The 25,517-nt window shown below is 42.7% G+C and overlaps 1 protein-coding gene across 1 annotated transcript in view; it reads left to right on the plus strand.

Annotated features, from left to right (window-relative positions):
* Positions 1-10,399: 10,399 nt before the first annotated feature.
* The window catches only part of ZFYVE9 (zinc finger, FYVE domain containing 9), a 77,785-nt gene continuing 62,667 nt past the window's right edge, over positions 10,400-25,517 (plus strand). Inside the window, exons 1-2 of the mRNA XM_015411978.1 lie at positions 10,400-10,476; positions 23,311-23,414. The gene's annotated coding sequence lies outside the window, so the exon portion shown is untranslated. The remainder of the gene's footprint in view (positions 10,477-23,310; positions 23,415-25,517) is intronic.

Genomic DNA, 25,517 nt, shown 5'->3' on the forward strand with positions numbered 1-25,517 from the left:
CACCTGGATCCATCTTGTCTGTATTCAGCCTAAACTTTGTTTACCCTCAGTGACTTGATCACAGCCTCAGGACACAGAGGTTTAGATAATGAGATGTAGTGCTGGATGTTATTTGTATACTGATAACAACCTGCTCCGGATGATCTTTGCTAAAGGTTTAAAATACATGTTACAGCATTAGACTTAAAATTAACCCTTGGGGCATCTGGCATATCAGATCTTACCTAGCTGATACTGTTATGGAAAATAATTGTTTCCTGCCAACAAGAAAAAATGCTAGGTTACTGACTGGAACATCATGGTCATAAGAACATGAGAGGAGCCATGTTGGATCAGGTCAATGGCCCAATTAGTCCAACATTCTGTCACACAGTGGCCAAAACTCAGGTGCCATCAGCAGGTCCATCAGCAGGGCCAGAACTCCAGAAGCCCTCCCACTGTTGCCCCCCAAGCCCAAGAATACAGAGCATCACTGCCCCAGATATAGTGTTCCATCTATAGCTTGTGGCTACTACCTACTGATGGACCTCTGTTCCATATATTTATCCAGTACCCTCTTGAAGTTGTCTATGCTTGTAGACACCACCATTTCCTGTGGCAGTGAATTCCACAGGTTAATTACTGAGTGAAGAAGTGCTTCCTTTTATCTGTTCTAAACCTACTGCTCATCAATTTCATTGAGTGCCCATGAGTTCGTGTATCGTGAGAAAGGGAGAAAAGTACCTCTTTCTCTACCTGCTCTTTCCCATGCATAATCTTATACACCTCTGTCATGTCACCCCTCAATTGTCATTTCTCCAGGTTAAAAAGCCCTGACCTCTTTAACCTTTCTTCTTAGGGAAGGTGTTCCATCCCCTTAATCTTTCTAGTTGCCCTTTTCGGCATTTTTTCCAATGCTATAATATATTTTTTGAGGTGCGGTGACCAGAACTGTATACAATATTCAAAATGAGGTTGCACCATAGATTTATAAAGGGGCATTTTGATCCTGGCTGATTTGTTTTCAGTCCCCTTCCTAATAATTCCCAGCACAGCATTTGCCTTTTTTATTGGAGTCACACATTGAGTTGACATTTTCAGGGAGTCATCTACCAAGATCTCTTTCCTGGTCAGTTACCACCAGCTCAGACCTCATCGAGGTATATTTATAGTAAGGATTTTTGCCTCCAGTGTGCATTACTTTGCCCATGCCCACATTGGACCTCATTTGCCACAATGACACCGATTCACCCAGCCTCAACAGATCTCTCTGGAGCGCCTCATAGTCTTCCCTGGTTCTCACCACCCTAAACAGCTAGTCACTTCATTGCTTACTCCCAACTTGAAATAATGAACATTAAAAAGCACTAGACCTAGAACCAAGCCCTGCAGTACGTCACAGCTTACCACCTTCCACTGCGAAAACTGCCCATTTATACTCACTTTTTGTTTCTTGTTAATTAACCAGTTTTTAATCCACAAAAGCACTTGTCCTCTTAGCCCATGACTTCTGAGTTTACTTGGGAGCCTTTTATGAGGAACTTTGTCAAAAGCTCTTATTATTCCAATTATGCAGCAGCTGCACTGGTTACCAATTAGTCTCTGGATCCAATTCAAGGTGTTAGTGTTGATCTTCAAAGCCCTCAAGAGTCTGGGACCCTCATTTTTATGGGACCGCCTCTCCGGTAACAACCTTCCATGGTCCCTTCAATCATCGTTTAGGGGCCTCTTGCAGGCGCCTGGCCACAGGATGGCTTGGTTAGCTGTCACCAGGAAAAGGGCTTTCTCAGTTGTGGCCCCTACTCTGTGGAATGCCCTCTCTGATGACACCCGTGCCCTGCTGGACTTGTTTAGTTTCTGCAGGGCATGCAAAACTGAATTCTTTAGGCTGGCCTTTGGAGGGTAACCACATGCAGCCCTCAGACTTCAGTAATGTGTGTGACAAGTTCCCTGCCATCTTCGATGGGACACTCAGCCGGTACACAGGTCCCTCGGTGCGGCCTGTCCGCCTCAAGGCCCAGAGAGTTCCGTTTGTGCTCAAGCCCAAAATTGAGGCGTAACTGGACCGTTGGGTGGTGCAAGAAGTTTTAGAGCCGGTTCCCCATGCCACCTGGGAGACCCCCATCGTAACCTCAATTAAGCCAAACAGGGATGTCGCATCTGCGCGGACTACAAATGTACAATCAACAAGGCTCTGAGTGACCATGAATACCCAGTGCCTGTGGTCAGCCATGTCCTAGCGACATTGGCAGGGGCCAAGGTCTTTGGTAAATTGGACTTGGCCCAAGCATACCAACAGCTCCTGGTGGACGAGCCAACTGCTGAGGCACAGACCATTGTCACGCACCAGGGTGTTTTCAGAGTCAAGCGGCTGCAGTTTGGGGTAAGCGTGGCCCTGGGAATCTTCCAGAACTTAATGGACTCTCGCTTGAAAGGCATCCCTGGGGTCCAACCCTTCTTCGATGATGTATTAATCGCCGCCCCCATGGAAGAGGACTTCACCACCCGCCTACACACCATGCTGTAGTGATCTGACTCTGCCGGGCTAAAAGTGAAGTGGGAGAAATGCCTCCTGGGAGTCACCCGTGTAGAGTTCCTGGGGTTCTCCGTGGATGCAGATGGCATCCACCCGGCCCCCGACAAGGTTCACGCCATCACGAATGCACCCACTCCCACGTCCAAGGCCGAGTTGCAGGCTTTCTTGGGGCCTCTGAACTTTTACCACTCCTTCCTGTGCCATAAAGCTGCACTCATGGAGCCCCTCCTCTGCCTGCTCAACAAGAAGGCCCTGTGGGTGTGGGGCTGGCGGCAGGCCGCCGCTTTCCAGGTCATGAAGGAGCTACTCGTGTCGAACGATATCCTTGCCCATTTCGACAAAGCTGCCGGTTGTCTTGGCATGCAATGCTTTTCTTTATGGCATCAGTGCTGTCCTGGGCCATTGGTTGCTGGACAGGAGGGAGGTGCCGGTGGCCTACAACTCCCAGACCCTGTTGTCAGCCGAATGGAACTACTCCGAGATTGACAAAGAGGCCCTTGCAATCATGGCGGGAGTAAAAAAGTTCCACAATTACCTGTATGGCCGCCCCTTCACCATCGCGACCGATCACAAGCCCCTGCTCAGTCTCCTCACACCGACCACCAAATGCCACAGATGCTGTCACCCAGGGTCTTGTGCTGGTCCATTTTTCTGGGGGGTTACCAATATGCCCTGTAATACCGGCCAGGGAAGTCCATGGGACACGCAGACGCTCTTAGCCGCCTCCCACTCAGCTCTGTCGACCCAAATCTGGCCTCTGCACACCAAATCCTGATGATGGAGAACCTGCCAGACTGCCCTCTGCACGCTGTGGACATTTCCCGCCACACCACCAGGGATCGTGTCCTCTCCTACGTTTTGGACTGGGTGGTGAGGTGATGGCCCACGGATCGGGTGGGCCCAGAACTCACAGCATTTGCATCCCACTGAGACGAGCTCTCAGCGCACAAGGGGTGCCTCCTATGGCATAGCCGGGTAGTGATTCCCCCACCACTACGTAAATGGGTTTTGGAAGTCCTGCATGAGACCCACCCAGGAATCATGAAGATGAAAACGCTGGCCAGGAGCTACGTGCGGTGGCCAGGAATGGACAGCGAGATCGAGGCCTGGGTACAGCATTGCCAGGCCTGCCAAGAGACACGGCCCGAACCTCCGAGGGCTCCCATTCACCAATGAGAGTCTACACACCGTGGGCATGGGTGCATTTGGACTATGCCGGCCCATTCCAGGGGCAGTTGTTCTTCCTCCTGGTGGACTACTACACCAAGTGGCTGGAAGTCGTACCAGTCACCTCTACCTCCTCCCGTGCAGCCATCCAGACCCTGAGACAGATTTTTAGTACACATGGTCTACCAGACGCGGTCATGACCAATAACGGCGCCACCTTCACCTCAGCAGAGTTCAAGGACTTCTTAGACCAGAACCTCATCAGGGCCATGCGGTCTGCTCCATTCTACCCGGCTACCAACAGACAAGGCAAGCGAATGGTGCAGATGACCAAGGAGGCGCTAAAGCAGCTCACCCATGGGGACTGGAACTGATGGCTGTCTGTCTTTTTGTTTGGTCATCAAGTGACTCTGAGTGCATCTACCAGCCGCAGCCCCACAGAACTCTTAATAGGCCACCACCTCATGACACGGCTGGACCGCCTGCACTCAGACTGAGCCCCAGAGTTGCGCCACACTCCGTTGAGCCTGGAGGCCCCCAGAGGGTTCTTTCCGGGGGACCCTGTCTTTGCGCAGAACTATTCCAGCGGCCCTGCATGGATTCCAGCATGGGTTACCCAAGTCACCGGACCCCTATTGTACGAGGTATCAACGGATGGGGGCCAGCTACTATGCAGACATATCGACCAGCTCCGCTGCCACCTACTGCCCATGGAGCTGGACCTTTTCTTCTGCCAAGCAGGAGGATGATGGCCTGGAACCACCACTGCTGTTGCCGCAGACAGAGAACGGCCCCCCAGACAACAGCATGCAGCCAGATGGCCGGGAAGAGGAAGATACTGCACCAGCTGCTCTGGACCTCCCAGACTCTGTTCCCAACTCGCAGGACTCCAGTGCGGGTCCTGCTTCACCAAGCATGGCTCCGGAGTTGGTTCAACAACTGCAGGAGCCCTGGTATTCGCAGAGGGAACGTCGCAAGCTAGCGTACCTTGAATACTATGTCTGTTAGGGTGCTTTGGAACTTAGGGGGGAGGGGTGTTATGTATTGGGATTGAATCATTCCTGATTGAATCACCCCAGAGACTGGCTGATCTTGGAGCATAAGAACAATAGCCTGCCAGGATTCTGAAAGTAACCAATCTAGTAGTAATGTTATGTAAATAGCCTATCACTGGGAGTGGGGTGTGTTTGTTGGGAGACTATATCATTGGTTTTAAATTGTATTATATAGTTATTATATGTTTATTATTCTTATTGCTTGTAATATTGTCTATTGAATTGTATTTTACTTTGTTGTAAGGTACCCTGAGCCTTATTGGTTGAGGGTGTGGTGGGGTATAAATTTTATAAATAAATAAGAGCAGAAATCTATCAAATAAATACAGTGAAATCTGGCCCAAATGCTGGCATACTGATAAAGCTGATGCTGGTTGGCACAGCAGGTCTCTATCTAGACTAAGTTATCTGAAACATTCAGAAATTAATATGATACTTGGAAGGGTGTTGCGCATACATGTATGGGTGCAAATTAGTGCTTCTGGAGGAGGGAAGGCTTTCAACCTCTCTGCTAGGATTGTCTTAAATTCTGGTCTTTTATGCAGTGAACTGCAACCTCACAGGACTCTTTAACTACAAGCAAATATCACAATGAAGATTCAACGGTACTTCGCTTAAACTTCAGACCAAAATTCTTCACTTTCTCTGCCTACAATGGGTGTGCATTATATCAACTACAAAACACAATGTATCCTCTTCTTTAATCTTATTATAACTAGTGCAAAATGAAAAAAATAGTATGTCTCTAATAGTTTAATATTGCTGGCTCATTTACTTGGGTGAGGGATCTGATTTGATTCAATAAAAACAGCACTGGTTCCAGTTTGCTTGCTGTTCTGTTGTCTCTGGGGTTGTGCCTTCTCAGCACAGGACAAAGATTTTGCTTGCATATGATGGCATACAGGGAGGCAGTGTTGCGGGGGGGGGGGACTTAGCAAATCTGCAATAAGTACACTTTACTATCTGTTCATGCATTGCACAGTCCAAGCCATTACCTCTCTTTGCTGGATGCCAGGCAGTGTCTATCAGGCCATCTTCATGGGCATGCAACATAATCAGTAACAAAAGAGATGGACAGATTAGAGCCAAACCTGATAAATCACAAAGTTTCTCCTTTGTGCCCTCCTTCCTTCTTGAGCTAGAAAATGTATTATCTCTGCCCACGCTGCAAACAAGAATGTTAATTGTCTATAAAATCAAGATTTTATGCCCAGAATTTGGCAGTGAGGATCCTTTGGCTGAGGGCTATAACAATTGAAGTTTTCATCCTAATTCAGTGGGAATGGTTGCAGCCAGAAATGTGTTTTCCACTGAAATTAATATCCAGTATAATAAATAAACCAAACATATGCAATAACAAAAATATAGAGAAAGAAGGTAAGTATGGCGGGGATGGTAGGTAGTAAGGATTCATATTTGGCTGTAAGAAGATAGCAGACACAGGTGCTGAATTTCTGTTGTTGCCATTGTTTACCTGACAATTTTTCAGGCACCTATTGAGAAATATATATATATATATGTATATAGCAATTTTATCTGTTCAAGACTTCGTAATCTTTTTTAAAAGCACCCATATAAGAAAGGCAGTATTATTAATGTAAAATTATAGACAGGGATATGTGTTGAGGGAACAGTGATATATATAAGGCCACTTAGCAAGTTCAAGGATTTGAACCAGACACTTCCTGGCTCCTAGCTCACACTCATAGTTATTACATCTGCCCAGTTTGAAACATGTCAGGAGCCATTTACCTGTTCAAACAACAAAATACTACATTTGAAATAACAATTGGACATGTAAATAAGTCTCTTTAGGATTATTAAAGGAGCGGTGCAAAACTGTTACAGGGTCTATCTATATGCACAGCTGGCTTGCCAAACTGATGTTATTAAGTGTTGTTATTAAGTCTCATTCTGTGGTGATGTTTTGAAGCCAGGTTATGGAACAGACTGTGATACTTGTGCAAATGCAATTAGCGAGCAGACCATGCTCCAGTCATGTTACAATATTGTGCAACATATGGACAAAAACTCTATCTCAGAAAGGCTAAGGATCAGTCACTAAAAGAATGATTCTATTGGTTTTAATCTAATCATTTCCCCTTAGCTATCATTCAAAATAATTCTTAGACAAATGTAGAGAAAGGACAATAGCATGGCTTAACTAAAGTAATAACACAATGATTTAATCAAGGTTAGATAGCGACCAAATAAGTGTTCCAAACCACATTTACCTTAAAGTAAGATTCAGATTTGACTGGCTTTTGAGCAAGGGAAACCTTTACCTTTTTTAAAGATTAAGATTTAAGCAGATGTACACCTTGAATAAATACCAGTACATGTGAACATATCAACAGGAAGATGGGTATACTTCTTGAGTAAGAAAACATGTGGCTTCTCCCTCCCCTCTTGTTTCTTATAAATAACTCATTGAAGCTCTTTACCAAGTGTATAATTTTTATGGCTGTCTATGGCTTTGCTTTCCTTATACTTGCATTTGATCAAATGCATTTGATCAAGATCAAAGGAGCTGCGGTGGCTCAAGTGGTTAAGACGCTGAACTGCAGGCTATGGAAGGTCGGTAGTTCAGCAGTTCGAGACCCGGGTTGCCGCATGACGGAGTGAGCTCCCGTCTCTAGTTCCAGCTCCTGCCAACCTAGCAGTTCGAAAGCAAGAAATTGCAAGTAGATAAATAGGGACCACTTCAGTGGGAAGGTAACAGCGTTCCGTCCACCTTGGTGTTTAGTCATGCCGGCCACATGACCACGGAAACGTCTTCGGACAGCGCTGGCTCTTCGGCTTTGAAACAGAGATGAGCACCGCAACCCTAGAGTCGGACTCGACTGGCTTTCGAGCAAGGGAACCTTTACCTTTACCTATGGCTTTGCTTTCCTCATACTTGCATTTGATCAAGATCCCTAAGGGTACCTGGGACAAAGGTGACATGCCCCAGCAGATAATAGCTCTTTTCAACACCAATCTTGCTGTGTGTGCATGTGTGTGTATGTGTATGTGTGTGTGTGGCCTAACTAAACATATCGCAACCATGTGCAGTGAAGAGTTACTGACATGTAACAGAAGTTATTTCAGAATGATGTCTACATAGTCACATACCCAGCTAACTCTTCCATTACATTTATTCTTCACTGTTATGTCCCCATCCTCTCATAGCCATAAGACTGTCACATCATTTCTTCCCTTTAAGCATCTCTGGCTGCAATCCTAAACTCAGTTACTAGGTAATAAGTCTTGTTAAGTATAGTGGGATTGTCATAAACAATGCATAGAAATACATTGCACATTCTGACTCTGCTAGACTTACCAATAATCAAGTAAACACTCATTCACATATGCAACCTTGCTAGATCCTTCTTACCTCTTCAGTAAGGTATTTGAGAACAATTTATTTGAGAATAAGTCATATTTATTTTGGTGGAACTTCTAAGTAAACATGAAGTCTGTCTGAAGACCAGACAGAGCCCTTGGTATCCTTTAGCTACCTTTCAGTCCAGTGATAGGAAAATATGCCCGGGATTTTATAGTGCTGGCAAACACTGACATAGTCCCATTGGACATGGAGGGCTGGATTGCTTGAGGGATCCCTCATCAGGGTTGACTTGCATATTTGACTGGGTTATCTCAAATCTAACACCCCAGATAAAGCTGTCATCCTACCATACAAAATCTCAAATGGAGTCATTTCATCCTTAAGCATATTTGCATGGTGACCCGAAATAAGTTTGCTCAGAAATGTTCCATTGACCACAACGAGACTTACTCCCTAATAGGTTCTCCTAGGATTTCAGCCTTAGGCTGCAGCTTTAATAATAATGTATGTAACCATGACCCTTAAGTTCCAGTGATGTGTAAGAGCAAACCTAAATATGCAGTTCTAAACAAACAGAGTTGGAAATGACACAATTGGACTTCCTTCTGAGTAAACAATGTTGGGCTGTTACTAGGACATAATTCCTGCTCAACTCACTGGGACTAACTTCTGTATAAAATGCTTTTTCACATCTGGAAAACCTAGGCATAATTTCCACATAATTGTATCCCCGGCAAATCAGACTAATTAAGGTTGCGGTCCTAGGCACACTGACCTGGGAATAAGCACTCTCAAGTTAACAAACTGAGCATAGAATTGGGTTGCAATCCTATACACATCTACTGGGGAGTAACCACCACTGAATAAAATGGACAACCTTGTTCACACCTATGGAAGACAATGGGAGTTATTTGTGCATAAACATCCATAAGATCAGGCTGAAAAGAGTGAGACAGGATGAAACAGAGATGATCCCAATCCTCATGTCTGTGGATATGAAATCATTATGGTAGTTACTACTGTGTATAGTTTGTTGCAAGTTAGAACCTACTATGTAATTTTGCATAATTTAATGAGTCATGTTAACACTTATACTTGGCTTCAATGTTGTTTTTTAGATTTCTGGTTGGTTCTGCAACCTAAATCCTGTTTCATTGTTTACTGAATGTCTCATCCCATTGATTGTATTTACTCACTCTGTGCTATGAGTCGCAGTGAGAAAGGCGGACTATAAATAACATAAATATAATTAAACAAATAAAATAGTTAGCCAGACTGATATAGTGTCAGTGTAGTCTCTGAACAAAGTTTGAGTGCAGCGACACCTTTACGACCAACAACGTTTTATTCAAGGTATAAACTTCTGTGTGCAAGCACTGTATCTGAAGAAGTGTGCTCGCACACGAAAGCTTATACCTCAAATAAAACTTTGTTGATCTTAAAGGTGCCCCTGGCCTGGACTCAAACTTTGTTCTGCTGCTTCAGACCAACATGGCTGCCCACCTGAGTGTAGGATCTGAGAGATTCATGGTCAGATGATCCACCTTCTGTCATGGAAGCTTGCTGGGTGACCTTGAGTCAGTCACACACTTTCAGCCTAACCTACCTCAAAGGGTTGTCAGGATAAAATGCAGGAGAGGAGAATGATGTAAGCTACTTTGCGTTTCCATTGGGGAGAAAGGCAGAGTGTAAATGAACTAAGCAAATAGGAATTAATTCTGGAGGAGTGCGAGGTGTAATAATTTAATTGCCACTGGAGTTCTGTTTTGGTTTCCAGCAGCATCCTTGCTTCCTGGAAGCTTGGTAGCTCTTCCCAAACAGCTGAGCTAGCGTTGTTTGAGTCCACCCTTATATGGAAAGCGTACTTGTTTATACCCCTGTATTTATAATTCTGGCGTGATGAGGTCCATGGGGTCGCGAAGAGTCGAACTCTCGACTATGCGACTGAACAACAACAACAACATTCATATTTCCATTTCCCCACCGTAGTCAAGTCCCCAGACGCATCTCTGGTTCGCGGACGCTTGCGTCCTGCCAGCCCAATATTCCTCGCCAAGCAGTCAGCCCACCTCGGCAGCGGAAAGGGACAGTAAGAGGGGAGCTTGGCTACCGGCCTCGCGGCGGCCTAAGAAGACTGGACAAGATTTTCACTTGTGCCGCAGTGCTGTGCGCTGCCGGTAGGGCCGGCTAGGGGGCGCTGGTTGTCGAGACCGAAGGCGGCCCTCTGAGTAAGTAAGTAAGCGAGCGAGCCAAGCAGCAACCCTGGGAACCGAGAGAGGCTGGGCGGGCGTCGTGCTGGACCTTCCTGCGCTCGCTGCGTGTGAGGCCCGCCCGACTAGTGGCGCGTTCGGCACTCAGGGGGCCCTTCAGCAATGCAGGCCCGGTGGCGCTTGCTGTTGCTGCCTTTGGAGGTGAGTGTGTGCCGGCCTCGCTCCCAGCCCCCCCCCTCCCCCGGGCTGCAAAGGCCGGGCCGGGGGCATCCCTCTCTCCAGGCCCCTGTAGGCAGGCGGTGTGAGGGGCCGCTGGTTGCCTCTGTTTGGGAAGGGGTGGGGGACCCGGTTAAGGGACAACAGGGCTGTTGCCTTTTGGAGAGCCGCGCTGGGAAAGCTGAATCAATGTCCCTCTTTTTAGCGAGGACACTCGGAAAGGGGAGAGGGACCACAGGCAGGGGCGGGAAAAGCGACTTATTTGCTTCCGAGGGAAAAGAGACCTCGGCGCTTATCCCTCAGAGGGGGAAGCCGTGTCCGTGGGTCTGTGCGCCTCGATTCCTTGTTCTTATTGGAGCGACGCTGAAGGAAAAAAGGTAGGCTGCTTTATGGCTCTGCTTGTTTTGTTTGCTTTCTCTAGGGCTGCTGGCTCTGATGGAGCTCACTATAGGAGCTCCCCCCCCCCTCGGCTGCCATCTCATAATTTATGGCTCCTCGCCCTGTTCTTTGCCTCTGATCGTTGGAGCCGTAGAGAAGACGTGGCAAAAGCCCAACTTGAACCCCCCCCCCCCCGCGCCCGTAACAAGGCCCCATGGAGAGTTTATGCTACTTCTTCGGTATTTCTTGTGTATTTGTCGTTATATTTTCGCATCCATGCATCTCTTTCTTCCTTACTAGTTTATAAGGCAGACCACATTTGTTTACAACTCAGGGTTCTAGTTATGGTCTGACCGAATTCCTGTTGGCTGCTAAGATGTCTTATCGGTGCCTCTACAGTACTTTGTGTTGATTTGTCTTCTTTTGTGCTAGTAGTCTGTTGTATAGTAAAATAACCTGAAGGTAACAGTTGCTATGAGGTAAGGTTCCAGTTAATAATATGTGTGGTCATGCTTATTTAGACAATGTGCAACTTGGTGATGAGTAACTCTTCAGGTTTTCCAGAGGTCTTTTATTCACATAAATGTGGGTAAGTAGGTCCAGATGATGGATTGCAGTGGAGCAACTTAAAAAACAACACCTTAATAATATGAATTCCAGATGGAAATTAGTTTGATAGGTTAGGAGATCTAGATATTTAGTATCTATGTAAACACATTGTATGTACTGAACTGGAGGATCACATGTTGTTTAGCTGAAGAATACTTAATTAAATATTTAAATGATGTTACAAATTTGCATTCTTGAATGTACTCTTGAATGTTTTGGCAGTCATAGTATAGATTTCCACATCTGAACCTGCTCCTATGAATTTGTGTGGGACAGATGTAAAATATCCCACAGCCTAGTAGAGTGAGGAGAACATGGAGGTTATAGCAGAGGTTATGACAGCAGTTTGCTCACTCATATAATACAGTTAGATAGAATGATAGCTTCTTGATAACTTAAAATAACTAAGCCTGTATGGAACTGATTTATTTGGAAATTGACAGTTTACTGAGATTTAACATTGCATAGGATAGCTTGAAAGAAAACAGCTTTGCTGATTAGGAGCACTAAATTGCCCAGATACACTAATAAAACAATATTTATTCTCTGAAGTAGATTTAATATCTCAAATCTTTTAAATATAGTGGTAATGACTGGAAATTAATAGTGCAATTTTATGTAGGGTTACTCTAGTCTGGAGTATTATTGCATGGAATGGCACTGGAAATCTGGCGGAATGATTTCAAATGCCATCTGGTAAATGCTACCACAGTTAAGGGGGATCTGCAATGTCATAGGGTCTTCTTAAAAGTTATACATGCTGTGTTAGTAATGAACTGTATGGGATCCAAATTGGAATGGTTCCCATGTGACTTTGTTGTTGTTGTTCAGTCACACAGTCCAGTCCGACTCTTTGCAACCCCATGGACCACATCACGCCAAGCCCTCCTGTCTTCCGTCGTGCTCCGGAGTTTGCTTAATTTCATGTTCGTTGCCTCGATAACACTGTCTAACCATCTCATCCTTTGCCGTCCCCTTCTTCTTTGACCTTCAGTCTTTACCAGCATCAGGGTCTTCTCCAGTGAGTGCTCCCTTCTCATTTGGTGGCCAAAGTATTTGAGCTTCAGCTTCAGTATCTGGCCTTCCAGGGAACAGTCAGGGTTGATTTCTTTTAGGATTGACTGATTTGATCTCCTTGCAGTCCAGGGTACTCTCAAGAGGAGGAGAGGAGATTGGATTTATACCCCACCCTTCACTACCCAAAGGTGTCTCAGAGCGGCTTACAAACTCCTTTCCCTTCCCCTCCCCTCCCCACAACAGACACCCTGTGAGGTAGGTGGGGCTGAGAGCTCTGACAGAAACTGCTCTTTTTTTCAAGAACAGCTCTTATCAGAACTACGGCTTGCCCAAGGTCATCCAGCCAGGTGCAAGTGGAGGAGTGGGGAATCAAACCCGGTTCTCCCAGATTAGAGTCTGCGCACTTAACCACTACACCAAACTGGCTCAACCCTTAACTATGGCCATATACTAACTCTGGAGAACTAACTCTGAATTATTTTCAATTCTCAGTCAAGACTTCTCAATACAAGACTTACATGAATAAATGAATTGGAAGCAGGAGACCTTGGATAAATAGATGCCTCTATAATGATCACAGCCACTTATTTATTTTGACCTGAGCTATTTTGGGGCTTAGAACAAGGAATGGTCACGGTAGAACTGCATAGTTCAAACAAGGCAGATTCCTGTTTCAGGAGCTCACAGTTTAAGGCTGCTCCACATGTTTCTGTTCTATTTTATCTGGCTAGTTGTGTGAAGAAGTTCTTCTGTAACAGTGGAGGTTAAGAAGTAGTTGAGAATAGCAGGTAGCTAGCAACCAGAAGTACACACACAAAAAACAGAAACTTCAGTACCTAGGACAGCTCTGGTTTTGAACAGAAGTTGAGCTCTTAAAGCCTGGTAACAAACAATGCAATCCCAGGAACGCTTTCCTGGAAGTAAGCCCCATTGAATAGACCTGAGCAGGATTGCTCCCTAAGGACTCTTGCTTTCTCCATAATCCAGCGAATGTTGGCAATGTGATCTCTAGTCCCTCTACCTCTTCGAAACCCAGCTTGCACTTCTGGCAGTTCTCTATCCACGTACTGCTGAAGCCTAGCTTGTAGGATCTTTAGCATGACCTTGCTAGCGTGTGAAATGAGTGCAATTGTGCAATAGCTTGAACATTCCTTGTCACTGCCCTTCTTTGGGATTGGAATGTATACTGACCTTTTCCAATCCTGTGGCCACTGTAACAGCTTCATCTTTTAAGACTTTGAATAGCTCAGCTGGTATACCATCACCTCCACTAGCTTTGTTTGTTAGTAATGCTTTCTAAGGCCCATTTGACTTCGCATTCCAGGATGTCTGGCTCGAGGTCAGTGATTACACTGTCGTGGTTGTCAGGGACATTGAGGTCCTTCTTGTATAGTTCTTCTGTGTATTCTTGCCATCTTTTCCTAATCTCCTCTGCTTCTGTTAGGTCCCTACCATTTTTGTCCTTTATCATAGCCAGCTTTGCATGGAACGGTCCCTTGATTACTCCAATTTTCTTGAATAGATCTCTAGTCCTTCCCATTCTATTGTTTTCCTCTATTACTTTGCATTGTTCTTTCAGGAAAGCCTCATCTCTCCTTGCTGTTCTCTGGAAATCTGCATTCAGTTGGGTAAATCTTTCCTTTTCACCTTTCCCTTTTGCTTTCCTTCTTCTGCTATTTGTAAAGCCTCATCAGACGGCCACTTTGCTTTCTTGCATTTCTTTTTCTTTGGGATGGTGGTGATTGCTGCCTCCTGTACAGTTACACTGCCATCCTAAACTGAGTTGCACACTTCTAAACCTGATGGGTTTAGAAGAGTGTAATTTTGCTTAAAATAGCACTATTAATCACAACGGTAAGGGCCAGATACATGAGTACTGCCAATTGAAGTCAAGATCCATGCAATAAATGACCCAAGCCCTGCTCAAGTAAATGTTAACCAGTCAAATTGGAGATGTTAATAAAAGAGTGGTTGTCATGTGGTTAGGATAAACTTCAAAGGTACCATAGTCATATGTTTGTATGTGTTGTTTAATTGCTTAATATTATTTAATAAATGTGATGACCTTTGTGATATCTAATCTGGCCTTTGAATCAAGTTCATGTCTAAAGTTTGGTATAGTGGTTAGGAGCGCGGACTCCAATCTGGGAGAACTGGATTTGATTCCCCACTCCTCCACATACAGCTGCTGGTGTGACCTTGGGTGAGTCACAAATTCTCTCAGAGCTGTTCTCTCAAGAGCAGTCCTCGAAAGAACTCTCTCAGCCCCACCTACCTCACAGGGTGTCTGTTGTGGGGAGGGGAAGGGAAAGGAGACTGTAAATCGCTCTGAGACTCCGAGTGAAGAGCGGGGTATAAATCCAATCTCTTCCTCCTTGTCTTAGTTTTACCATTAATCTACACTTATACTTTTGTGTGTTTATACTGACATATTCAGAAGCAGTTTACGTTAAAATTGTAATATGATACATTTTACATTTAACAATCACTTCATTACTAAGAGCAGGAGAGTATTACAATAAATATGTAGTCGTCCACCTTTAGAAGTAAAATGTTAAAAATAAACTTGTAGATTCAGAATCCCAAGAGTTATGGACATGTCATAGAGTATTTTTAAATAAATGTCCTTGCAACAGAGTATGTACAACAGTTTCCGCCCCCACGTACCTCGTGGATTGTTTTAATAATCAGTGGTGGTCTAGACCTTAAACAAAAGGAGAGTCTTGTGGCATCTTAAAAGTCTTGATCTGTTTTGGGATAAGTATAAATTTGTTCGTTTTTAAGGCGCAAAATACTTGTTTCTGTTTTTGCTATAGCAGATTAACACTTTTTCACCTCTGGAATTTGTATGGATTGTAAATCAGAATTTGTTTTTTTTTTAAATGACAAAAAAAGTTTTGTTCAAAGAACTGATTTTCTGTAAAAAAAATCAAAGGAAAATGGTAAATATTTAATCCTTCTATAAACTTGATGCCCTAAGCATAAATTTATTTAGAAAATGTGTATGCCACCTCTCTAGAGAATCTCTTTTTTAAAAAACCATTGTGTATAATGAAAGAGTAGAAGCTCAGTTTGTGCACTTCTAATTGGTTAACAGTTAGATGTTTACAGCAGATAACCCCCCCCCCCCATGTGTGGGAATACTGTAGCATGTCTGTTACTTTCTCATTTGGCCTTCTATACTGGTTCTTTAGGTTTTTTTGGGGGTAGATAAAGAATGTAAATTGATGCAGAAAAGTTTATTGAAGTCATGAAGGTGTCATTTACATATCCATCCTAAAATTTATGCCAATAAAAGTATTTGGGTTTGGATCCATCCTAAGATTTGGTGTGCAGGATTTAATGCAACAATATTTGCCAATATAGGTGGATATTTGGGATTGGAATAGCAGAAGGCTTATTCTATTGTATATGTATTTTTGTAGCTGTAAATGGTTCTTCATTAAGAATTATTACTTTAACTACAGCTAAAAATGAATGTCAATCCAGTTATATTTGTAAAGCCTAAATTCTTTCTTTAGTTTTGTCTGTTGCTGGAAGCCTAACATATACTATGTAAACATATATTTAAGGATTCTGTGTATAAGACTCCACAGCATCCATTTCCTCCAGGGGACATAGGGTGGCCAACCTCCAGGTGGGGGCTGGAGATCACCCAGATTTACAACTGCTTTTCAGATTATAGAGATCAGTTCCCCTGGAGAAAATGGCTGCTTTGGAGGGTGGACTTTATGGCATTATACTTTGCAGAGGTTGCTTCCCTCCCCAAACATCACCCAAACCTCTGTCTGACAACCCTAAGGGGACCTGATCTCTGTATCTGGGAGATCTGTTGTGATTCTAGGAGATTTCCACCCCCCCCCCACCTAACCCTAACCCTAGAAGGAGAGAAGGGAGAGACTATGGGAACTTTTAGGAAAGGGAAAGAGGAAATACCAGGAGAGGGGGAAGGGTGATGCCTCCCGCAAGTCCTTGCGGGTTTCCCACTTGTATAACTAGTCTAGCAAGTTTCTATCAATAGGACTTGTTTATCTGTAAGTGTGTATGTTTAGGATGGGAGCTCATTTTCATGTCAAGGAGTGGGTGCTTGTAGATCAAGTACATGGGTAAAACAGTGGGTGAAAATGCCTTTTGATTGTGTGAGCAACAGTATGTCTCACTTAGGTCCTTTAAGCAACTCATGCCTCTGACCCAGGCTCAGCAGTGTGGTTTGTGGCCTCAGAAAGTCAAGCCTTTGCATTCTTGTTCTTGGGGCCAGCTGTTTCTTTTCAGTAACTGCCCTTGCCACAGAGGAAAGTTTTATGAGGTCCTGTTCCCTCTCCCCCAGTTTTTCAGTCTTTGGCTAAACCTGTACTAGCACTGCTACCTCTCTCCTTCATGCTAATTTGAAGCAGAGTCCAGTTGCTAGGTCCTGTGGCAAGATTCTACTAGAATGCAACATATTACTTCTTTTAAACGTACAGGTTAGTCACTGTACAAGAATAAGAGTGCATTCCTGTACTATAGTGAAAAGGAGTGTTTTTAATGAGTGCCATGTCAAGAAGTTGACACATACATCTGCTGTCTAATTTAGTTTACCTGAGGCAAGCAGATGCTCACACAGCAACGTTTGCATAGTATGAAAAGAAATGGAAGATAGCTGTCAAATTTGTTTCAGTTTGTAGGAACAACTGGCCTAGAAGTTCAGTTTTTACTGTATTAGTGCTTTTAATCTATAATATAGGTTCCTGTGAATGATAAAAGGATTAGAACATGTTTTTCTTAATGAGACCTAGCATTTCCTAATCATAGACTTGTTTGCTTTTTAAAATGGCGACTACTCCAGTTTGTGAACCGATGTGACTTCTTGGATAATTTTTATTTAATTTTGGAACTTTTATCCTGCCTTACCCTGCAAACGGGCTCTGGGCGGTTTACAACATATAATCCAACAATAAAACCATACATTAATTAAATAGGACAGTTCATTAAAACATTAACTCAAAGAATTCAAAACTTTTGGTTGACTCATTTTTAAATTTTTTATTGTTTTCCAGAATTATAAAACAATAAACCTTTAACCATCACAATAATCAATTATTAATGTTACAGATAACATCAATGCTTAGTCCAGCCATACTTTTATAATAAACTTATTCGTCAATCATGTTCGAGAAAACTCTCAGTGAAAAACTGACCACCATATCTCAGATACCTAAAAATATAAAAATTGTATACAAGGTTTAAAGGAATTATATTTTCTTCTGCCATGTATTGCAAAACTGGGTACCGTATCGCTATAAATCTGGAGAGATGTTGTGTTTCATCTGAATAAGATGTGTTGTTTCAAATTTTCTCCACTATAAACTGATCCCAAATTTTATCATGCCAAATAGAAACCGAGGGGGGTTATGGTCCTTCCATTTTGTAGCTATTGTTAAAAAATTAGCAGCTGCCAATAAAATAGCGATCAATTCCCTTGTAGAGTTTCTAATGAACACATCTATCCAGTAGTTTTGTAATATAGCTTCAGGTGTAAAGAGTAGCTCAATACCTGTAATAATTTTAATCTGATTAACAATTTCCAACTAAAATTTGTTTATGTGGAGGCAGTCCCACTGACAATCTCGATAAGTTCCAACTTGACCGCAATACTCGACTAGTTAAAATATCTGCTGGCAGCATGGTGAATAGTTTCTTCTTCTTTCAGTGTCTGCTGGGCTCATGTCAGGGAGGGCAGGTTGCATTCTGTTTGAACAAGTCAGTCACTCAAGATGTAAATAGGGCCATGGTCGCTTGAGTAGGGGAGGCCGATGTTATTTGATGTTCACTGTCTCAACCAAAGGCCTGGTGGAACAGCTATGTTTTGCAGGCCCTGCAGATTTGCAACAAATCCTGCAGGGCCCTGATTTCAATCAGGAGCGTGTTCTACCAGGCTGGAACCAGCTGAGAAGGTCGAGGCAAGGTGGATGTCTTTTGGGCCAGGGACTGCTAGATGGTGTTGGTCTGAAGAGTGCAAGGCTCTTTGTGGCACATATGGGGGAGAGATGGGACGTCCCCCAGGTATGCTGGTCCCTGGCCGCATAGGATACTTCTGCACAGTTCATTATCTAAAATAGTATTGATGCACATCTGGGCCAGCACAAAGGGGCAAGGGTTAAGTGTGTTTCTGAAGTACAATAGCTACTGTTTTGTCACTAGAATGGCAGATGGGAAATCAAACCCTCTTATGTTCCTGCATGCATTGACTACAGAGGCATTTACCATCAGTTGATGGTCTTTAAATTAGGCTTCATTTGTACCAGTGCTTCTTGAGTGCTCTATAATAAAAAGCGGATTTAATGTGTTAATAAAACTTTGCAAATGTGTTTAAAGATTGATATTGTCTTAAAGTTCTATGTAGATCACAGTTTGAGCTAACATACAGTACTGTAGAACAATCTTAGTTTAAAATGCTTATGTATAGATATAGAAGTGAAACTATAATTTTTTTGTGTTTTAATGTACAGTATTCAAATACATATTTTTCTGAAAATAGTATAGGAATTTTGGGGATAAATTATTTTAGAAATTCTGTAGCAGTCTGTTAAAAGCCTATTCTGATTTCTTATTTTTCTAACATGTAATGTGAAAAACCTATGATTTATAAAGTTTGGTATAAGAGCAGCATTAGACAGCTTTCTAAATCTTCTAACTGTTCCAGCTAATAATGACACTTATACTACTAGAAACAGTTCCATATTTTCTGATTTCATTTTGCTGTGTCAGTTCTGCTTTGAACTCTGTTCTGAATATGTTCACATAGGTGTTTGTGCACTGGAACTAAAACAACTAAATTGGATAAAGTCAGGATAAGTCAGGTGTATTGATGTCTTGCATTTGCTCTAGCTTTTCATACCATTATAAAGTGCATAATACTGAAGAATTATTCTACCACTAGTGTCCTTAGGTCATTCCCCTACCGCTTCCTTACCCACCAATTTTATCTCAGGAATTGGTATATTTGCAGTTCTGCTTATATAAAACTAAGGCATTTATAACTTTTAAATTCCATAAATATGTCAAGCATTTCACTTTTACATGAACTATCTATGAAACACATAAGTGAGCCAGCCATCTGTTATCTGAGGAGTTTATGGACATGTTTCACAAAGTGCATTTATTCTCTCACTGTTAGAGAAAGAAAAAGAAGCATAGGTCAGCCTACTGGAAGAGGCACCAGAGTGGAATATACCATATTTTAGTGTTTGGAGAAGCTGGTGCTTCAGTGTGCTGTAGGTTCACTTAGAAGACATTTCTGCTTATAAAGGCCACATGACAAAACTTGTCCTATAAACCTGGATATCAAGAACATTCAGAGAAGGGCCTGGAAGCAGCATCACAGATAGGCTATGAATAGTCAGACACCACAAAGCAATCAGAGTTTCAGCTTCAAATGCAAGGCAACAGTAGGTTCCAGAAAATGGCTGGTTTTGAACAGATTTTATCCAGATTTTATTCTTTGTGAATATGAGTCTGGGAACAAGTTTTGAGTTTTTCAGAATTTTGCAGGCATGACTCTTACATTATGAAATGTGTTGCTGTGACGGCCTGCATTTTTAAAAGCTTAGAAGTGCTGTGTAAATAGATAAAGGACCATAAATGGTTAATTTTTCACAGAGCCAGAGAGCCTTGAGTGACAGGCCGCTCCAAGCAATCTGATTGGTTAGCATCAGCTGAGCAGAAAGACTTGAGAACTGCATGCTGAGGAGAGTCAGTCAGATTTCTGCCTTGTCTGAGTTGAGTGCTGACACATCCTGATTTCAGCCTTAGCTGAGAGCAGTTTAACACGGACAGGAGCATTTGGGGAAAGTTGGCAAAGAAGTCTGGGAAGTTAGGTAAAAACTCCCATTCAGTTCAAGGAAAGGGGATAGATCTTCTAGAGAGAGGAGGAATTTTCCTATCCAGTCTTAACAGGGAGATAGCTCTGAAGAGTAAAGAGATCCTTGGTTTGGTGTGGTTAGAAACTGCCTTTGGAGACCTTAAAGGTAAAGGTTCCCTTGCTCGAAAGCCAGTCAGTTAAAAACTCAAGACGAGTACTGGTGTTTCAACAGAATGGGTTTGGGTACTGGAAAGAGCCCCGGTCACACGGGCAGGAAACTGCAGAGGAGAAGCGTGGCTGTTTGCCCTGGGGCAAACTACTGCGCAGTTACGTGATCAGACCTCCTGTGGAGGTCCTGTGGAGGTACCGTGGAGGTTCCATGGCAAGGGAGAGGTGCCGATCACAGGACAAGCCGGCGCACAACGAAGAAGAGCGCGCCGCGGCAAACTGTTTTTTATTTTTGTGTACATGACAAATGCACATGCTCCGTTGGGTGCGCATGCGCATCCACAGAGACTTGGACAAAAAAACCCACCTTATTTGCAAGGGGACATGGGCGGGCGCCGGATGCCACCGGAAACGCGATCAGACACCCGCCCTTGCCCCGCAGTTTCCGGAAACTAGTACCTCCAAGGTACTAGTTTTTTGCCACGCAGTTTCAGCTGGAAGCCTCGGTTGAGCCACGTGAGTGCTACGCTTCCCAGATGTGCTTGTGAGATCGCGCCCGGAAACTCCGGCTGTTTTCCGTCTCATTTGTGTGGCTTCTGTTACGTGTGACCGCAGCCAAAGATTTAAGTAACTGTGAATAACTTAAGAAACTCTAATTAGCCTGAAACATAAGGACTGAAATCTGTACATGTACTTGTTTTACTGTACATGTACTCTATATTAAGTTACCTCAGAAATTTCAACCCCTGATTTCACCTGACCTTTCTCCTCTATGCTGAATAAATTATTTTGTTAATTTTGAATTTCAAAATGTCTTGAGTGCCATTTTCAGTGGTTTAAGTTAAATGGCAATCCCGACTCTTTTCTCAGGTTCCTGGGCTGAGACAGCCAGAGTTCTTCAGGGAAGAAGTAAACAAACCACTAGTGCTGTTTAGTTAGAAAGGGAAATTGAAACTGAGGGAAAATTTTGCCTCTGAGGGAGGGAAAGGGAAGGGGATTGTCATTGTTGCCTTTAGTGAAGGATCAGTAAAATCTACATTAGTAGATTTTCATTAATGAATAGTTGGCAATAATTTTGTGTTAAAATGGCCTTAATTTCAAAAATCTTAAACATTAAAGTCTTTCTGAAGTAGGAAAGAAAACAACTACTCTCCTACTTCAGAAAGATTTTAAAGTTTAAGATTTTTGAGGAGGAGGGGCATCTTTGTACTGAGAAACAGTTTGATCAAGAGCCAGTTTGGTGTAGTGGTTAAGAGCGGTGGACTCTAATCTGGAGAACCGGGTTTTATTCCCCACTGCTCTTCCACATGAGGCCAGCTGGGTGACCTTGGGTCAGTCACAGTTCTCTCAGAGCTGTTCTCTCAAGAACAGGTCTCTCAGAGCTCTCTCAGCCCCACCTACCTCACAGGGTATCTGTTGTGGAGAGAGGAAGGAAGGTGATTATAAGATAAATCCAACTCTTCTGCTGCTTCTGCATCCAGATCTGTTTTTCTCCCTTACAATTGTCCTGATGATGGTTCACCCCAGAATACCTGTGGTACTCAGCAATGCTCCCTCTAAGCTGTGGAGTCTTGTGAGCAAAAATTCTACTTCGTGAGCTACTGGCATTAAAGTTGTGAGCGAGCAATTTGGCTACTGCGTAAATTAGCTTGTTCCGGAGCCACCCTTCCTGAGCTAAGGCAAAAATCTGTGAGCCGGAGGCTAAAAAACTGTGAGCTGGCTCACACTAACTCAGCTTAGAGGGAACACTGGTACTCAGTATAACAGCTAGTGTGATATTCTTGCAGTGAGAATGTAATAGGCTAACAACTGTACAGTAATACCATCTTGAACATTTGTAATAACAGATGCTTTGTTCTTTGGAAAACAATATTTTTCCGAGCATTCATTACATATATATGTTAATTTTTTATGTATAGTCATCAAGGTAATGATGGATTGCAGAGATACCTGTGATTGATGGCTTTTACTCTGGCAACTCAAGTTTCCTGAACAGAGGGCTTCCTATAATTGTCCCTAGATTGTTAAATTGCTGCATTTATGTTTCCCTATGGCCTCCATACGTTTAGCAGTCTGTTTGCTGGTAGCCTCCATGTTTGACTGTTACCCCATAGGTTGTATTATTGTCAAGCCAAGCAAGGAACCAAGGAGAAAAGGTAATCCTCCTATTATAGGGCACTGAGTCTATTTGTAATGCAGTGAGTCACATTTCCTAATGGAAATGCAGATTATTTACTTCCAATTGTCCAAATCGTTATTGAGAGTAGTGAATGAAATTTTCTATTGCAGCTCAGTAACATTGTTATCAGTAACATAGGTGAGAAGATTACATTCCTTCAGATTTGTATCTGGCAACTTTTTGCAATCTCAGGGTTTGGCTATTGTAATGCTTCCTGAAATTGTTGGGGAGGCAGGATGTGCTGTTTTATATAATTAACTGAATGCTGATTATAAACTGATTTTAAGCCTGTCCTACTTATGAAAATCTAATATCATCTTAATTCTGCATGGATGTCTGGGAGAGAGGTACTTTGTGGCTTTTCTGGGGAATTCTGTATTGTTAGGGAGCTGTCTTATAGTTTGTTAGAAGTACTGAATGGTCTTTTTCTTGGGCTTGCTTTTGGTGGCCAGTGGAAAGATGATGTATTTAGTAACTTATTTCAGCAGGCTTTTAGAGAAAGAAATGTTACATGAGCTTGGATTTCATGATAGGACAAGCAAAAAAAACAACTAAATAAAAATTAGCTACAATATGTTTTATGACAGTGTTAAGGAATCTAATGTGTGGTATATTTGTTTTGTTTTAGAGTCAAGTAGAACATACTGATTCAACTCAACTAGCTGACTATGCAGACTATATCATGGATAGATGTTGGCTTTCCTGTTTCTTAATGCATGTATAAGAAAAAAGGTAAGAAGTTGCCAAGTGATATTATCCATCTGGAAGATTTGGATCAAGATATAGTGATTTCAGTTCTGTACTTCTTTCTCCTTAAAGCGTTAAACTATTGGAGTCCTTATGATTTTTTGTAGCTGCCATTTTCTTTTAATTTTACTGAGCGCAAATGTATCTCAAAGAACTTCTGATTCTGTAGCAGAGTGTAGCTCCTCCTCCCATCTAGAAGCAAAGTGGAAAAGATACTTCTGTGTGCTGGAAGGGAACTCAGACTTGCTTGACCAAGCACTATTGGATGCTGGAAAAGGCATTGGGTATTTCACATTACTTGTGATGATGCGTTGTCCTCTGTAATCATTCTCTCAGTGAAGGTGCCTGGAATCTGAAATGGAATAAAAGCATAGCAAGGTTTATTTTTTTGTAAAACTGATTACATCAGTTCTGTTTTTCACTCCAGGAGTTTTTGTGATAACTGTTATGAAGTAGTCTATGTTCTGACATTACAGTGTTCATCTTCTTTAGTTATATAGTCATTGTCCAAGAGTAATTTGTTTAAATGATTGTGAACTACCCCTCCCCTTATAACTTTGCATTTGAAACTTTTGGGGTCTCCTGGGTTATAGAAATTAAAATCTGTTTTCCCCCAAACAGTGCTTTTAAAAAGCCCTGCTATTTACCCAGTCTGTTTCAGCATTTGAAAGGGTTCTGACAGTGGCTTATGTAGTTTAAGGTAAAGGAAGCGGGGTTGTGTCTTGGAGACCTCTTACACTACTGAAAACGGTGCAGTGACCCAATTTATTTTAACAGAAACTGAGAAGGTGTCCCAGTCATTTGCTTCATCTTTCCTTCCCTTAGATGTGCTGCCCTGCATGTTGGAGGAGTTCTGTTCCTCCCTCATTGGGGACCTAGTGATGCACATAAGGAAGGAAGGGGCTGTATCAGGCAATTATTGGCTGCATTATATTATTAGCATCTTTAGTGAATACATTTAATGATAATTTTAAACAAAAATTTAACTCACATACAGCAGTGTTTTGCTATAGAAGCTTGTATGTTCTTATTTTCAGTCTTCTGTTGGTGCCTGTAAGAGTCTGGGTACTTAGTGGGCTCTTGGGTACGAGAGGTACTGGGACCTATTGACAACTGATTGGGGTCCATTCCTAATATAAAAGTTTAACCACTGTCATGTGTAATGAAAAGGGGCATAATGGAAGATTGGCTGTGGAGACTTTGTATTGAAAGGGAAGGAGAAGGGCTGCTTGTTCCTTCAGGATCAGTTATTTAAATGCCATTCTCTTCATCCATGTGTGTTCAGGAAATAGATATAAATAAACAACAATTGGCTTGTTTGAAATGGTCTCTTTCATTTTAATTAATATGCTGAAGAAAACACATTTTAATGTATTTTACTTCTTATGTAATGAGTCATTTCACTAAGATCTTGATTCTGTTGCGTTTGGGTGCCACTTTCCTTAGCAGGAATGTCTTAAGTACCCTGTGTGCTAGAATGTTTTGTTCTCCTCATGGCTGTGGCCATACTGGAATAAATTGATTGTTTGATTAGTTTGTCACAAGTAGGGCCCACTGTTTGGAACGGAACCCTCTTCAACATGTGTTCAATGCTGGCATGTAAAATTGTATGTTCTTCATGTGATGAAACAGTGCAGGCACATATAATATAAAATACCATTCTTGAATGAGTAAGGACTGTCTTTAGAAATATTGATTAGATAATTTTCTGTCTGAAGTGGTTGGGAGACCAAGGTTTTCGTAATCTAGTTCTGTACTAAAGCTCACTAGATAACCTTTTAGCGTAACTCTGTCTTATAGGGTTGTAGCGTTATGACATAAGAATTGTAAAGCATATTATGAGTGAAGAAGTAAATTACATATACATTAAGGTGCTGAATCGGTATGTCTGCTAGGTCAGCCTCAGCCATTAAAAGCTTTCTCACCTGAAGAAGGTCAGTCACTGAGCAGTCTCCCAGGATAAGAGAGATTAGGCTGCAGGGAGCAGGTAATGTTTCTCAGTTCCTCATTCAAATTTGGCAAATGGATGATAAACCTTATATCACAATCTTGATCCATCTTGGATATTGGGATGAGGCGTGTGGGTTT

This window comes from Gekko japonicus, unplaced genomic scaffold (genome assembly GCF_001447785.1).
Source record: "Gekko japonicus isolate JY-2015 unplaced genomic scaffold, Gekko_japonicus_V1.1 scaffold664, whole genome shotgun sequence".
NCBI classification, from domain to species: domain Eukaryota; kingdom Metazoa; phylum Chordata; class Lepidosauria; order Squamata; family Gekkonidae; genus Gekko; species Gekko japonicus.